The sequence below is a fragment of the Chelonoidis abingdonii genome, chromosome 5, assembly GCF_003597395.2.
Source record: "Chelonoidis abingdonii isolate Lonesome George chromosome 5, CheloAbing_2.0, whole genome shotgun sequence".
Classification (NCBI taxonomy): Eukaryota; Metazoa; Chordata; order Testudines; family Testudinidae; genus Chelonoidis; species Chelonoidis abingdonii.
The window spans coordinates 100,410,814-100,426,395 of record NC_133773.1 but is presented as its reverse complement, the minus strand read 5'-3'; the positions used below and the strand labels follow the sequence as shown (position 1 = coordinate 100,426,395).

General features: G+C 38.2%; 1 protein-coding gene across 1 annotated transcript in view; it reads left to right on the top strand.

The window, feature by feature from the left end:
- Nucleotides 1-1,573: 1,573 nt before the first annotated feature.
- RHOH (ras homolog family member H) overlaps nt 1,574-15,582 on the top strand; it is an 18,734-nt gene continuing 4,725 nt past the window's right edge. The window contains exons 1-2 of the mRNA XM_032781912.2: nt 1,574-1,757; nt 3,129-3,233. The gene's annotated coding sequence lies outside the window, so the exon portion shown is untranslated. The remainder of the gene's footprint in view (nt 1,758-3,128; nt 3,234-15,582) is intronic.

Genomic DNA, 15,582 nt, shown 5'->3' with positions numbered 1-15,582 from the left:
TCGCTTCCCACTATGCCCTGGTCCAGCAGTCCAGAGACGACGCAGCCTTCAGCTCTACCATACTACATGCTGCGACCTCTCACTCTGACCCACCGCCTAGGTAAGGCTTGGGAATCACCTACTGGAATGGATATGAGCAATCACTCGAAGAAGAAAAGACGGTTACTCACCTTTGTAACTGTTGTTCTTCGAGATGTGTTGCTCATATCCATTCCACACCCGCCCTCCTTCCCCACTGTCGAAGTAGCCGGCAAGAAGGAACTGAAGGGCGGCTGGGTCGGCAGGGGTATATATCTGGAACCATAGCGGCGCCACTCCAGGGGGTGCCCTGCCAACCCACCGAGTGTTGCTAGGGTAAAAGTCTTCCGATGAACGTGCACACGGCGCGCACACACCTAACTGGAATGGATATGAGCAACACATCTCTAAGAACAACAGTTACAAAGGTGAGTAACCGTCTTTTTTTACTGTTTATCCAATGTAGTTGTATGGGGTACCCCACTTTGTAGACACACTGATTCTGATATGAATTGGGTTTTATTGTTTTAGCTTAAATCCCTTCCCAAGCAAAATAAGCTAAATTGAAAAGGCCTGATTATATCAGAATAAGGGCTTGTCTGCATTACAAGCTACAGGTTGTGCTACAGCCCTGTAGCCATGCCACTGTAGTGACATAGCATAGGTGCTTCCTACAGTGACAGAAGGGATTTTTTCCATCAGTGTAGGTATTCTACCTCTCCAAGTGGCAGTAGATATGTTGACTGAACCATTCTTCTATCGACTTAGCTGTGTCTACATGGGAAGTTAGATTGGCATAGCTACCTCACTCAGGGTTTTTTTCTGTGGCCATGACAGCCTCCTGTGCAGAGATGGGGGAGGGGGAAAGCAGTGGCCCCACCCTGCAGCACTCAGGGGCTCCAGGGTAGGGTTTCAGTCCTCCCCTCCCTCCCTGGCCTAGCTTCAGCTGTGAGATTCCCAGGTTGGGCTTCAGCACTCCCCTCCCCCCACCCAGATTCAATCAGAGATGCTGGTGGCAGTGTAGCTTAATTCATTTCCTAAATGAATTAAGCCAAATCCCTATAAACAAGGTTTAAATCAATTTAAGAGTGTCCATACTGTTTTGCACCTGTTCAATCTAAAATCGCACTTTTTAGGGCTGGTCTACTCACAGACTGGAACCAAAATGTTCAACGGTGTGAATTAAAATCAGTGGAGTTATTTCAACCCAAGTCTGTGAGTAAATACATTCTTTGTCAAACCGACGGAAGTTTGAATTATAGACCAGACTCGTGGGCAGTTGTTCAACTGTTCTTCCTTTAACTGGTTGCTGGTGAGTGGGCTGTGGTGCCCCCACCTTAGTAGCAGCAGTAACAGAATGGAAACAGCAAGCTGCAGAGAGAAATCTTTAAAAAGAACAGGAGTACTTGTGGCACCGTTTTTGCAGATACAGACTAACACGGCTGCTACTCTGAAACCTGTCACTATACAAGACAGAGAAATCTTTATGCATCAGGGCCTTGCTGTGTCCCTCCCCCTCTCCTTCTCTGGGTAGGTTTTACATGTACGTTCTGGAGTCATCACAGAGAGAATAGGACACACAAACCCACAGCAAAACCCACACAGGCAGAGCTGAGAACTCTTCAGGAAGCTGACTTGAACTAAACCACTCACTTATTTTTCATCACATTACGTCTGGCTCTGCTGCCCCATCACCAGATGAACTAAACTCAGTCTCTTACACCGGGCTTATTTGGAAGGTACGTAATTCTCTTTTCTTCTTTTCCCTTCCTCTCCCCACCCCCTTTTAAGAAAAAGAAAATTTACTGTTAATCCAGCAAGGAAAATTCTATTGGAAAAACAAAAACCGTAGAGCTCCAGTTTGCTTCTTTATCCTCCACTTGCACTAGGAGTACTTGACTTCCGTAACATTTATTTTCAAGAGCCATGTTCAACATCCTGTGTCTGGTGAATTTTTGCCCCCTCCCCCCAATGTCTTAATGTAAATATATATATTTTAAATCAAGATTAGTGTTTTTAGCTGTCCTCATTGTCTCATCTTGCAAAACTTGATTTGAAAACTACACTTTCAAATGTTATACAAAATAGAACATTCCTTATTGTGATATCATATTAAAAGACAACCTAGTCCCCCTTGTTCATTTCCCCTGGATTTGTTATTATATTTTATGCTTATTTTCTACTTCAGCATAAAGAGAACATGCTGCTGCCCCTGGATTTTTGATTGTGTTTTAAGGGTTTTTTTTTGGAACTTCAGCCTAAAATGACCCGTTATAAAGGAAGGACATAGTGAGGTTGAACATGCCAGTAACTTTATATGTTAATTGATGCAGGTAAAAAGACAGAAAACAAACAAGTCTAAAAATCCTGGGTCTGATTTTGATCTAACTGACAGTAGTGTAGATCATGAATAACTCTACTGAAGTCAATAGAGTTATACATGCGTAAACCTGATGCAAATGAAAGGAGGATGCCATCCCTTGTTTGTTAAGTAAACTGTCACTGAGTGGAAAATTTGTTGTTTTATTTTCACAATATACATTTAGAATGAGAATTGTTTTGTAATAATTTTTTCAAAGAGGTTAAATGGTAATGTTTTATTAACTGAAGTTAGTATTAAAAGGTTTTTAATTTACTGATTTTTCTTCAGCTCCATTCCTAGTTTCAGTTGAAGCCTGGTCCAGCTAGGATCCTAATGATTTTTCACCTCTTCATTTTGAGAATGAAGTCCTTAACTTGCCTTCTAAATGGCCACAAACACAATTCTCCTCTTCCTTCTCAATGCTACTCTTCTCTTCTATAGAACAAGTACATTATTTTCACGACACATGGTCTGGTTACATATGCAGTGGTGTGTATACACATGCAAATCCAGATATACACATGCATTTCAAGATTCTGTTTTCAGAGGCTGCTCCTCCAAATATATAAGCTATTTGATAATGGTCACCTTGCCAATGAAAAGGTACCTAATGTAAGAAGTGGATAAGGATGGAGTCTTAGGGTGCTGGATCACATAATATCCATTAGACACAGCCAGATCTAGATTTCTCTCAGGTACCCGTAAAAATCTGAATGTAATTCTTAATTTTCCTATCCTCCTCTTTCAGTGCTGTTTCCATTAGTACATGGCATAGGAGTGGGGCTGTGACCATCTGGAAGAGGACGTCTTTAACACAAATTTGTCCTAAGGAAAATATTTTCAGAGTGGAAAGGTAGGATAAAAAAGGCTAGCTGATTCTTGCGGGGCTGATCTGCTCACTTTTTGCTGTACCTAGTGTATGCCTGTCTTCCACGGCTATAGAGATAAGGTGGAACTTTGCATTAGATTGTGTAGTAGTTTACATTTATAAAAACTCAGAATTTTTATAGAAATAAATTAATTTAACTTTTGAAGTTACCATAAATGTGAAAGTGATTTCAAAATGTGGTTTAATCTCATCCATCAAAGAATGACTTAAATACGTATCACATAATTGAATCCAATTTCATTAAAAAGGCAGGGACTTGGCATATATGTACTGTTTAGATGTTGGGCAGAATTAAAGTTATAGGAAGGCTTACGTGAATTTACTTCCTACAGCAAGAAATACCCTTGGAAGGAGGAACTGGCTGAATTTACTTAAGGTTCTAGTCACTAGACTAGAAGCTCTACAATGGGAAAATTAGACATTTATGTGTTTATATCTTTTATGTATTTATAAATGACCTTCACCCCTTGTCTAAGCCTCTGAGCTCATTAACCATTAAATTGTAGTATATGGGTCTGAGTTTCATTTACACTGGTCTGTTATGCCAAGTTGCCTTAAATTGCTTGTACACTGTAAAGTGGCCACAGTATAAATGAGAATCAGGCTTCAAACATTTAACTTTTTTCTGCCAGTGATTAGCTGCATCAGAGGACATGTCTCACATGTCCATCTGCCAGAGTAAGAGCATAAATTTAAGTCTACATCCCCAGCCAGTTACCACTGGACCTGGTCTACATTTAAAAATTAGATTGACCATGGTTAGATCGATTTAGCCCCCAGTGTGGACGTGGCTAGGTCAACTGACGAGTTCCTTCACAGATCTAGCTACCACCTCTCATAGAGATGGCTGAACTACATCAATGGAAAACCCCCTTCCATCGATGTAGGAAGCATCTACGCTACAGCAGCACCATTGCAGTGTTTGGCTGTGCTGCTATAGCAGCTATAGTGTAGACATGATCTTCCCAGAGAAATTCTTAAGGATCTGACCAACCTTCTCAGGAATATCATGAGTAGAGAGATGAGTTTTACGCCACGTGCTGAAGTTCAACAAATTCTGGCTCTGTCTGACCATTGTGGAAAGTGAGTTCTGGGGGAAGATACCCTCCAATGAAAACACTCTTGAAGCAGCCTGCAGTCACGCAAACCTCAAGAGAACATCAGCTGATCTCAGCTACCACAGTGGTGGACAGCAGAGAGTCAGTCTCTTGGGTAGATAGGACTAAACCATAGACATTTAAAGGCCTAAATGAACATTTTGCATTACATCCAGAAGCAAACCGGAAATCAATAGAACTAGAGATGTAATGAGCTCCCTGTGGCCAATTTTGCAAAGCAAGAGATCTGCTGTATCTGCACTAGTGGAACCTTCTGACTAGTCTTTCCTGGTAGTCTCATGTATAGTGTGAAATATGGTAACCAATCTAAAGGTCACAAAGGCATGTGAGACCAAGACACTAGGCTATCTCTCCCTTCATGGATCTAGAGCTGGTTGTAATTTTTCATTGACAATGTGGTTAGCTGAAAAATGGCCTTTGAAAATGAAATATTTATTTTGTTGCAAAAAGTTAATTTTTTTATAGTTAAAAACAATGAAAACTTTAAGTAAAAGTTTGTTGCAATTTTTTGTTTACCATTAAATTAAAACCTTCAATTACCTTTTCAGTAATGTTTTTCGTTAAAAAGAATTTGTGGAAAAAAAGAATGAAAATCATGAACAATTTCTAAAACACTAAAAATGAGTCTGTTTCAAACACTTAAGAATGAAAACAACTTTGACATTTCATTTTTTTGCAAAAGTAAGTTTTTAATTTTTTGACTAGCTCCAGCTGGATCTTTTAAAACAGTGGTTTTTCAAACATCACCATGCCATGACCCCATAAAAAAATCGGAAAATAGTTTTGGGACCCTTATCCCACCTAGCCATAAAGAAAGGGAGTGTGGCTGTTATCTTGTCAAACTCACCATTGAGAACATATTTTAAAATATTGTGCCGATACTGCTATGTATTGGAAACATACAACAAATTTGAGGCCCATGGCTTGCCATCACCCCTTTCACATAAAATTAAACATATTTTCCTATATATTTAGCATAATTTATTTGTGCTTAATTTCTAATGTTCATTGAAAAACCAAAAGACTCCCCAACATACAAATGAGCTCTGATCTGTGTTGAGAGAAGAATAATATGGAGCCGAAGGCTCTGCTTATGCAGCTGCTAAGTATGAACAATGGGAATCACTTGTACAAAGCGGCTGCATAATCAGGTCTAAAATGTATCTCTCACCAGAGAAAGGAAAGGCAAGTGAGAGATTCTGCTCTCAGTTATATCAGAAATATCCCTATTGATGTTAATGTGAATGCACCAATGGAACTAAGAGCAGAATTTCACCAAAGATTTTTTCTGTTCGTATGTCCAAAAAAAAAAAAAAGGGATAAGCAGGGGTATAAATTATCACAGATTAGGTTACCTTTCCTAATTACCTATATCTTCAGATATATGGACAAACATACCTTTTGCACAAGTGACCCTATTTTGCCCTCCGATACTTCTGTCCTACTCCCACAGGAGTCAATGGCAGTTGTAAATTCATATGTGATGCGAATATAATTGAACTCAAGATACATATTTTTATTCACATGGGTCAGTAAAATAGGCAGATCAAACATTTAAAAATGTTAAAAACCAAAAAATGATGCTGTTGTTGGTTTTGGGGGGTTTCCCAAAGTGGCACCACTGATGACACACCATATGGGAAAGACCCGACATACATGGGAAGGGAAAGAACATCTTCTTTTCCAGCAGAGGCCAGAATGAATATTGTGGTTAATGGTAGTGCACAATACTGTTTTCAGTGCACCCATGTTTGCAAGGTTGAAAATTAATCTAAAATAGGTGAAATTCACCCAATATGAGCTAGTGGTAACATTTGTTGATTTCTTTACTCCTCACAAGTGATATTGATTTGATTTTGAAGGTTACCCTTGTCTACTTAAAATAAGGCTGATTCTCTTCATGCAACCAGGGCCGTAGTTAGTTAAAGATTTTTTTTCTTGTCTTTCATATCCAAGGGCTTTGAAAAGTCCTGAAATCTTTCACTTTAATAGGAAAGGCAAATGTTTTCTCTTCTGATGAAAGTCAGTTTGGGGATAAGCAGAAATATAGATAAATTGCACTTTGTATTTTTCCATTTACAATGGTTATGCTTAAAAACTTGTCAAAAACTGGAAAGTTTTAAGTGTGGCCATTATATCAAATTACTTCCAACAGTGTATGGTAAACTGAATAATTTATAGCATCTTCTTTTAACCACATTTGTATTTTTGATTTCCTCTCTTTACAAAGGCGTGTTATAAAATAAATTAAACAAAAGCTTTTCAAGATGGGACGTTTCATTATTATCAAACTAAAACCAGATTTGAAAATTCACTTATGTTTCAACAAGGCTTTAATACTGAATGGGAGGTTGTTATAAAACTTCCAGGTGGGCTTGGACCAAGCCCCCTGAGTCAAATAAACCAAATTTTGCAAATGTTGGTATACAAGTCCAAAATGTGACATTCTGCTATATCGCCAATAAAAATGTCTCTTTTTCATATAAATGGCTGATTTCATGCAAAATCTGCTAACACTTCTTTGCCAATAAAGAAACACTTTAAAAGGTTCCTGACCACTCTGAGAGAACAGAAATACTTTGCCAAAGTGTACCCCGGCATGTACTATGTATTATCCAGTCACTAGATGAAAAACGACATTTCAGCTATAAGAATCTAAAATGAAATCTGATCAAAAAAACTGTATTGGGGGATGAGAAAAGAAGAGGTCTATATAAAATATCTATTTTTGGTAGTGGAGAGAAGTTGGAAAATCCACTCTTGAGGGTTTTTTCTTCTTCTGAAACTATTCCATATGGTCCAGTGCCGCTTGTAATATTACACATTTGATATAAAAGTGATAGAATGTTAAGGTTGCACAGAAATCAGAGAAGGCTAATAAAGCAGGCGTTCTCAGGCCAAATTCCGCAAAGACTTACATCATGGATTGCACAGCGTATACATCAACGTAAATCTGACCCTCTATATACAACAGGTGTTACTTAAAAAATAAATTAAATTAATATAAGCATGACAGTTTGCTAAGGCTGGGGCACTCCCTTTTTTTTTTGTTATAACTGCAGCCCTGACCCTGAAATAAGATCCATGCTCACAGGCTTCTGTACCCAGCTGGAGAACTTCATTGTGACTCCTCGTGAGCAGGAAGGAGGACTTCAGTGCCATTTATATGCACTTTTGTATTCAATTTCTTTTGTTAAAATAAAGCATTCCTAGGGAAGCTATGAATGTAGGAAAGGAGCCTTTCCAATGTATTCCATAAATATGCTTTTATACCAATTTTACAACTGCATGGTATAAAGTACATGAAGACTGGATAATGGAATAGACCTTGCAAGGTAGCCACATATAAATTAAATACAAAAAAGTGTAAAACAAATTAAAGGATTAAATAGGTTAAACCACCAAATGCAGGAATAATAACCTTCCATCCACAAAGTGCTTTATAAAGTGATTTGCTATCTAGGTACAGACATTTTGCCACACAAAAACTGTAACTGATAGTTAGGTTCGAAAGGGGGATACCACTTGCTACAGCTAACATCTAACTGAAGATTTTATACCTGCATACCATACACACAGGACAGAAACTATGGACATTGGGAATTCTGGAAATACACGGTTAAACTATGTAGTCGGTTCCTTACTACCTTGACATAATTAATCATTCATGATTCGCCACCTCACCAAATTTCTACAGCTCACTCAATTTTACCTTTGCCCCATTAAAAATCAACACATAACTTCAGACATGAAATACAGGAAAATATAAATGTTCACCATAATGTATCAATGTATCCTGAATTGTTCACTGTGAAATACAACATAACGTTATATGGTACACAAAACAGTTACAAATTCAACATAGAATATCTTGTACGCACATCCCCATACTTGGAACAACAGTACCAAATCCCTCCCCCACATCAAACACCTCCATGAAACATTCCAATTCTGTGTTGCGTTATTAATTTTCCTTTCCCTGAGCACATCCCCCTGTAATAGAGCACATACAAATACTACATAACATACTAAACACAGAGAGTCTGCTCCTACTCCTGCTGAAGTCAGAAGAAGTAGGGCTGGGCTTTGAGGGCTTTGAGAAGTAGGGCTGGGCATTTTAAAAACCTATAATGTGCACTTTGTAAGGAACATACACACCCCTAATTTACCAACCAACACCTTTGTTCAATTAAACAATGAAATAATGGAGGCAAAGCTAAAGCTTGAGTGGATAAATGAAAGTGGTTGCAGTACAAGTGGATGGCCAGTTATTACTACTCAGCGGGGGGAAGTGGCTGGACAGCTTACAGATGCATTTCCAGACTTTTTAACATTTGGAGGCTTTTATATGTATGTGACAGGGAGGTATACAAATCTATATTTTTTTATTATTTTTATTATAGTAGTGTCTAAGCCCCTCCCCCCACACCGCCCACCCCCTCAGTCAAGGACAAAGGCCTCATTTTGATAGTTACTGTATAAACAAGTAACAAGAAGACAATCCCTCCCCAAGGGCCTAATCAAAGCTCACTGAAATCAATGGAAAGACTCCCATGGACTGCAATGAGCTTTGGACAATGTGCAAAGCCACTAACATCCTTTTAACCTCAACTATCTTTAACTAAAGATTTTAGTGTGAGGATTTCCAGATTTTTAAGTTTTTGTGTTTTGTTTTAGATTATATAGTTATAAGATTTACATAAAAATACATGCATAGACACATACAATAGAGGATAGAAAAATTGTAATTATTTGAATATAAATATTAGTATGTACACGTAGAATAGAAATGTAATTACATGTAAGTGACTCTGTAATTTATTTATATCCATTTGTCTCCATTCATTTACAAATATAAACATCTAATATCTCCTCATCTATATATATATTTGCATGTGTATGAGTGTATTTATATAGATATGTGTGTGTATGTGTGTTTTAGTAAATATGAATGTATAGATTAGTTATTGAATTGTTCATGTTTTTTAAATATATGCTGATTGATTTGTGCATATAACTATATACCTATCCAGGCTGGCAAATAGTGCCATATTCTGAATAAAGGTATATATTAATTTTATACACAGATTTGTATCCATTGTGTGTGCATGAGGGATGGGCACTTTGTGTACATTTTACTTCCTAATGGGTGTTAATCATTTTTTAGCTATCCAATAAATTATTAAAAATTCAAACAAAAACAGTGAAAGACACCAGACTTTGTGATAAGTCCTATCAGTAGCGAAATCAATATCTGAACTTCAGTAAAACAAAAAACAATAGAAGGATTTTAAAGAGCTAAACCACTAAAAATGTTTTTACCAAATATTATATAAATAGTTACATAATATATATGTTACCATAGATATGCCTTTTCTGATTTACCTCATACTTCAAGAAAAAAGTTCTGTGTTTAAAGTAGGACGTGTTGTCATGAGAAATTTGACGTGGTTTGGGGCCCAGTGCTGCAAACCCTTATACATGTGAATAACTTCACACACAAGCAGTGCAATTGAAGGCAATGAGACTATTTCCATGCCTGAATGGTTACAAGATTGGACCTTTGGTTTGATTATACTGAAGTTAGGCATGGCCTTAGGACTGGAACCTAGGTAATTTTTAATTATGGAAAGATGTCTCTTCATAATATGTACATGTAATTGGACTATAATGTGAGTGTGGTTATATAAGTTTAAGTATGTTGTGTGTGTGTGTGTGCATATCTATACCTAGATGCACACACAGAAGTAGCTGTATTTCATTGGTGGATACACATACCCTAATGGGGGCCCATTTAGTATCTTAGATAGATAAATATGGGTGTATATGTGTAGAATACTACCCCTCAATATGTATATGCATATCCACCACTAAAATGTAGCCACATCTGATGTAAAAATTTTGAATTATTTAGTAGCATAGAACAAAAAGGTGTTACAGCTGGGGATGGGAAACAAAGGCTATTTTATCCAATATACAGTGTACCAGAACAATACACAGCACTATGGATGAAGTTCACCCCTATTCAGGTAACCAGTAAAAGGCCTGTGCACTGCTCTCTTAGGGCGTGACCCGATGGTCCCTTTCCATTGACTTCAAAGGGTGTTGGATCAGGGACTTGTACTGGCCCCCCGTAAAGGGTGATTTTCACCTCCAGGAATTAACCTCATATGAATTTGGGCAGGACACAGGGGTTAGTGTTGAAAATCAGTCATTTACTGTTGTGTCTTGGGCACCCAAAAAGTGAGTTATCGGACATTTCATACTATACTCCGTACCTAAGCGCAATGAGAATGAGGTGGTTTAAGGATCCACCTGATCCATGCCTTGATTATCAGAGGCACTCAGCACTCATAGTTCCCATTGTCTTCAGTAGTACAGGAACTCTAAATATCAGCCCTTTACTCAGACTTTTTTGACCTTTTAAGGTTGTTCTAATTCATGGGTGTGCATGTTTAATTTTCGTGATGTGGTTGTATCAAAAGTGTGATCAGACACAAATAATCACAGTATTGGGTTTCATCTCTTACTTTTCTTCATTAATACTGCTGGGCCATATCATGCTACCCACATTAAAGTAGAAATCCCCATTCTCGGCAATGGAAAGGGCATGAGATAGCTTATTTAATAATAACATAGTTACAAATGTCTGAAAATTTGGCCTTTATCCCTTGTTTTTAGTTTCAAGCTTTACAATGTCTGAAAAAGCATTTTAGAGTTCAAAATGTTCATGCTTTGTCTCATCTCAGACGTGAATATTTTTAGGGAAGTTTAACTCCAGGAGTTTGGCTGCAGTCGCTGGATAATGATGATAATACTTAGCATATGCATTGTATTTAATCTTTGGTTGGCCAACCAGACTAGCATGTGTTAAAGGCCTTGTCTACACTATTCTTTGTACACATGTTAACTAATCCAAATCCTAGTTTAGAGAAGGCTGGAATCATTTTCAAAGTACCCAGAAGACATTCTGCACCAAAATATGAAAAATTCTGCACCAAAAATTAAAAATTCTGTGCACAGTATTTGAAAATTCTGCAAATTTTATTTATCAAATAAATGTGGAGGCTCCAGCATGTTATTAGGGAGCACAGGCCACTGGCTGCACAGAAGTGGGAGATCACTGTGCAGATCCCCCACCAGGAAACAGACTCAGCAGTGAGGCTACACCCAGCCCTGACACAGCACAAGGACCTGACAAGGTGCAAGGAGTGCAGAGGAGTGAGGCTCAGTGGGAGCGTCTGGGTATGAGGGTGTCTGGATGCAAGGTGGTTGGGTGGATGGGGGAGCAGCTCCCTGTACAGGGATCCCTCCCACTGCAGCTGAGGAGGGATGGGTGCAGGAAGGAGGGAGAGGGCGGATTTGCAGTTGGGGAAGAAATATGGGTGTGGGTCTGACCCGGCCCTGGATGCCGTGGAGGGGAAGAGAAAGTCCTGTCCTCCCCAGCCCAGCCAGGACTAGCAGCTGAGCCTGCTACAGGATAGGAGCCACCAGATGGGTCTTTCCCAGTTCCGCCCTCTGCCTCACAGTGATTTACCTCTCTGCCGGCTGCCGTAGGCACCTGAAACATATTGGTGGAGAGGGTCACATGACCACTCTTGTGGCTTCCCTTTGCTTCCCTGTCAAAAAGTCATTTTTCTGTGGGGAAGCAAAGAAATCCACTGCGGACATAAATTCTGCACATTTGCAATGGTACAGAATTCCCCCCAGGAGTATCAAAGATAGGATTAGAATGTAGGAGTTGCTGATACCTCTTTCTGAGCTCAGGGATGTGTTTTCATATAGATGTTTAACCACACTTGATGACATTCTATACTTTAAACTAGAAGCCAGCATTTTTTCTAGTGAAATTGAAAAACAGTCTCATTTAGTTCAGCAGATAAACCTGCCTCATTAAGCTATAGATGTTCCTGAATCAATTTGTGCCTGGAATTGTTTCCTCACAAGTAAAGCTAGTTCTTCATGTGATATATACTCACTCAGGCCCTGATCCTGCAATCAGTATGTCATCAGCCCACTGCTCTCATGTGGAGCCCACTGCAGGATCAGGGCCCTGGTTACTTTCCTGTACTACTCACAGACCAAATCAGGCTTTGCAGTGTTTTAAGTATTCTTCCAAGAAGTCACTTATGCATTAGTCTTTCTGCTTATTTTTTTTTTTGGTAACCTTTACAGATTATAAACTGTTTGGTATATGTGGTAAAATTAATCATTAAAGGGCCCGATTCTGCAACCACACAAACAAATCTTGTGCCTTTACTTGCATCAACCTTTACTCTACCCCTATCAGTAGCATTTCTAATATGGTCTTTTATTTGGTGATCACACAGAACTGGGCAATGTGATATATTATTTGGCACATTCTATAATACAATGCAGTCGAAAGGAACTGCAATATTTTTTTCTAGCCTTGCGTGTGTTGTGTTGCCACTTTTGCTCTTAAACCGAGGTATAGTACTGCCCCTCCAATAGGACTTTTTAAAGGACATCAAGTATGTATTCTTCATTTAGGTTTAAACTGATTTGTATAGCTTTAGCTTTACTTGTTCAGTGTTTTCTTTACTGCTTACACTGAATTTTAATACTCTTTTAACAGTAAGATTTTGTCAGTGAGATGAATTGTGCATGCTTGATGTATGCATAAATTGCATCTTTTCTTGTAAACTTTCATGGATGTAGGTGGAATTTTGCAATACTGCACATATGTTGTGTGATCATGTCATTTAAGACCCTACTGTTTTGCACAGATAGCTGGCAATTACAGCGAAAGTTGTGTGAGAATTTTACATCTGACATTTTTGGCTTTAGTGTAATTAAAATCCTAAATCTAATATGCATTTATTTAGTGCGTATAACATATGGCAGAATGAAAACTGCAGCTGATAGCAAAAATAAAGCGAGATCTAGATCAGGGTAGAGGTCCCTCAGCCCTTGCACACACCCACTCAAAAGGAATCAGAAAATGGCCCTTACTGAGTTCCTTTTAGTTTCATTTATCCATGGATTGTAGTTTGACCCCCTTTACTTTAAAAACAGCCATATGCTTTTGTGACGGGACTTGTCAGTATTGGTAAGTATGGGTCAGTACCAGTCAGTGTGTATCAGTAATAGCAGGGTCATTAGTCGGTTTTTGCTATATTAGCCTTCATTCTATTTTATTTTCAAAATATCCAAAGCAATAGAATCAGATTAAGGGAAAACTGTATGCCACTGCTATGTGTCTGTCGGTCTCATTTTTTAGTTTAGAGAAAACCAAAAAGCATATTGAACTGCTAACGTCTATTTTTTCCATCTCAAATACATTAAAAATAACCAGACTAATAGGATTGAAAATGAATTAAAGAAATTTGTGCTGTGGAGAGTAGTTCTTTTATGCTGAATTTTAATAGGGGAGCAAATGGCTATGTCTGAGTTATAAGCCAATGGAATACAGGGCTTTATCATGGTAACATTGATACAATTTTCAAGTATAGCAGCACTCCAATAAACATGCTTAAATAATTGAACAGCACATCCAGTGTGTGCTTTTCAAGTATTGTATTTCTATTTTTTAAAAATCTAGTTTAATTTACTTGGAATTCTCTTCTCTGAGTGAAATCTATTCCATGAGGGGGTTAAACTTTTACAGTTACTACTCTCAGTTTTAAAAGTAAATTATACACCAGACACTCTGTGGTATCAAGCAAACGTGAGAGGATTTCTTCATTCATGCTCTTGTTCATTTCCTGACACACAGGAGGGCATCTGGATGTGATTCAATCTTTATCTGAATTCTCAGAATCTATTGTGTAGGGGTTGGAAACGGACATTGTGTTTGCAAACCAGGAAATACCGCCTATTTGCAATGACTCTCTTCTAAATACCAGTAACAAGAAATCAGTATGAAAATTGAGGGTTTGAAGCAGCATTTATAAAATAAAATACTCCCTTGAGTACAAGTCAGATTGCTTGTATGTTTATCTTCTTTCGGTTGGCTCATGTGGCAGAAGACATGCCCATGCTGTAGGCAATCTCACAGGAGGTTGGACACTGCCTGATTATAAAATGGAAGCAGTGAATTGCACTGTCAATGATAGTTAAATGCATTGCAAGTCCAACTGATGCTTTGGTTTTTTTTCTTTGTGAAATCAGCAGAAGCACTAAATATACTAGAAATGTATAGCTAGGAGAGCAGAATGCTGGGATAGGTGAAACTAGAGTTGGCTATTGTAAACTACAGAGCATTCTTCTGCACTTCATGGTGAGATGATAATTTTTGTCTGTACAAATAAACTCCAGAACTATCTCCCCTCTTAACAAAAGAAGGGGATGGAATGGAAATCAAATACACATTAGAGGGACATTGTCAATTTAGCAATTAAACTCATATTTTTAAGCTACTATTGTTATTCAGAACATTGAAGACTAGAAGGAGAAGAAGGGAAAGTTTTTTTTCTTTAGTCTTGCAGTTACTGAACTTGACAACATTTAGTGTATAGTCAGTTTCACTATTTCCCCTGTACAATCAGACAGTTAGTTTCCCCCTGTTGTTTGTGTGAATCTTTTGCAGAGCAACTGGGGAAGAGAGAAACATTTACAAAAATAGGAAAATGTGATTGTAAAACCTTCAGTACTGGCCACGGTCTCAAGACCAGGTGTGATGCTTGGAACTACTATAACTCAGTTTTTAAAACGATCTATATTTTGAATTGATTGCGTATGGTTAACAAAATGTGACTGTTGGGAAGGGGAATGTATTTATTTGGTTTGCTCTTCTGGCCTGTTTTTTTTGAAGAGATTTGCAACAAAGAGATTTTAAGCATTTTTTTCCCCCTCCAGTAGCTACTGCACCATTTGTAAAACTAAAAGGGTTCCTGTCACACAAGATTTATATCTAAAGACTCTCCGCCCCATCCCCACTTCATTGTTATCTGAGAGGTTGCATGTTGTTTTTGATTGTTGAATTATTTAAATAATCAAATCAATTAGTGTGTATTTTTTTTTCATGTGCTGCATTTGAAGAGCATTGCTGGAGAGGGTGCGTAAATTTTCAAAAGTACCTAAAAAGCCTAACTCGGGCCTGGTCTACACTACACTAAACCGATTTTAGTAGCATTAAACCAATTTAACCCTGCACCCGTCCACACAACGAGGCCCTTTATATCGATATAAAGGGCTCTTTAAACCGGTTTTTGTACTCCTCTCTGACGAGAGGA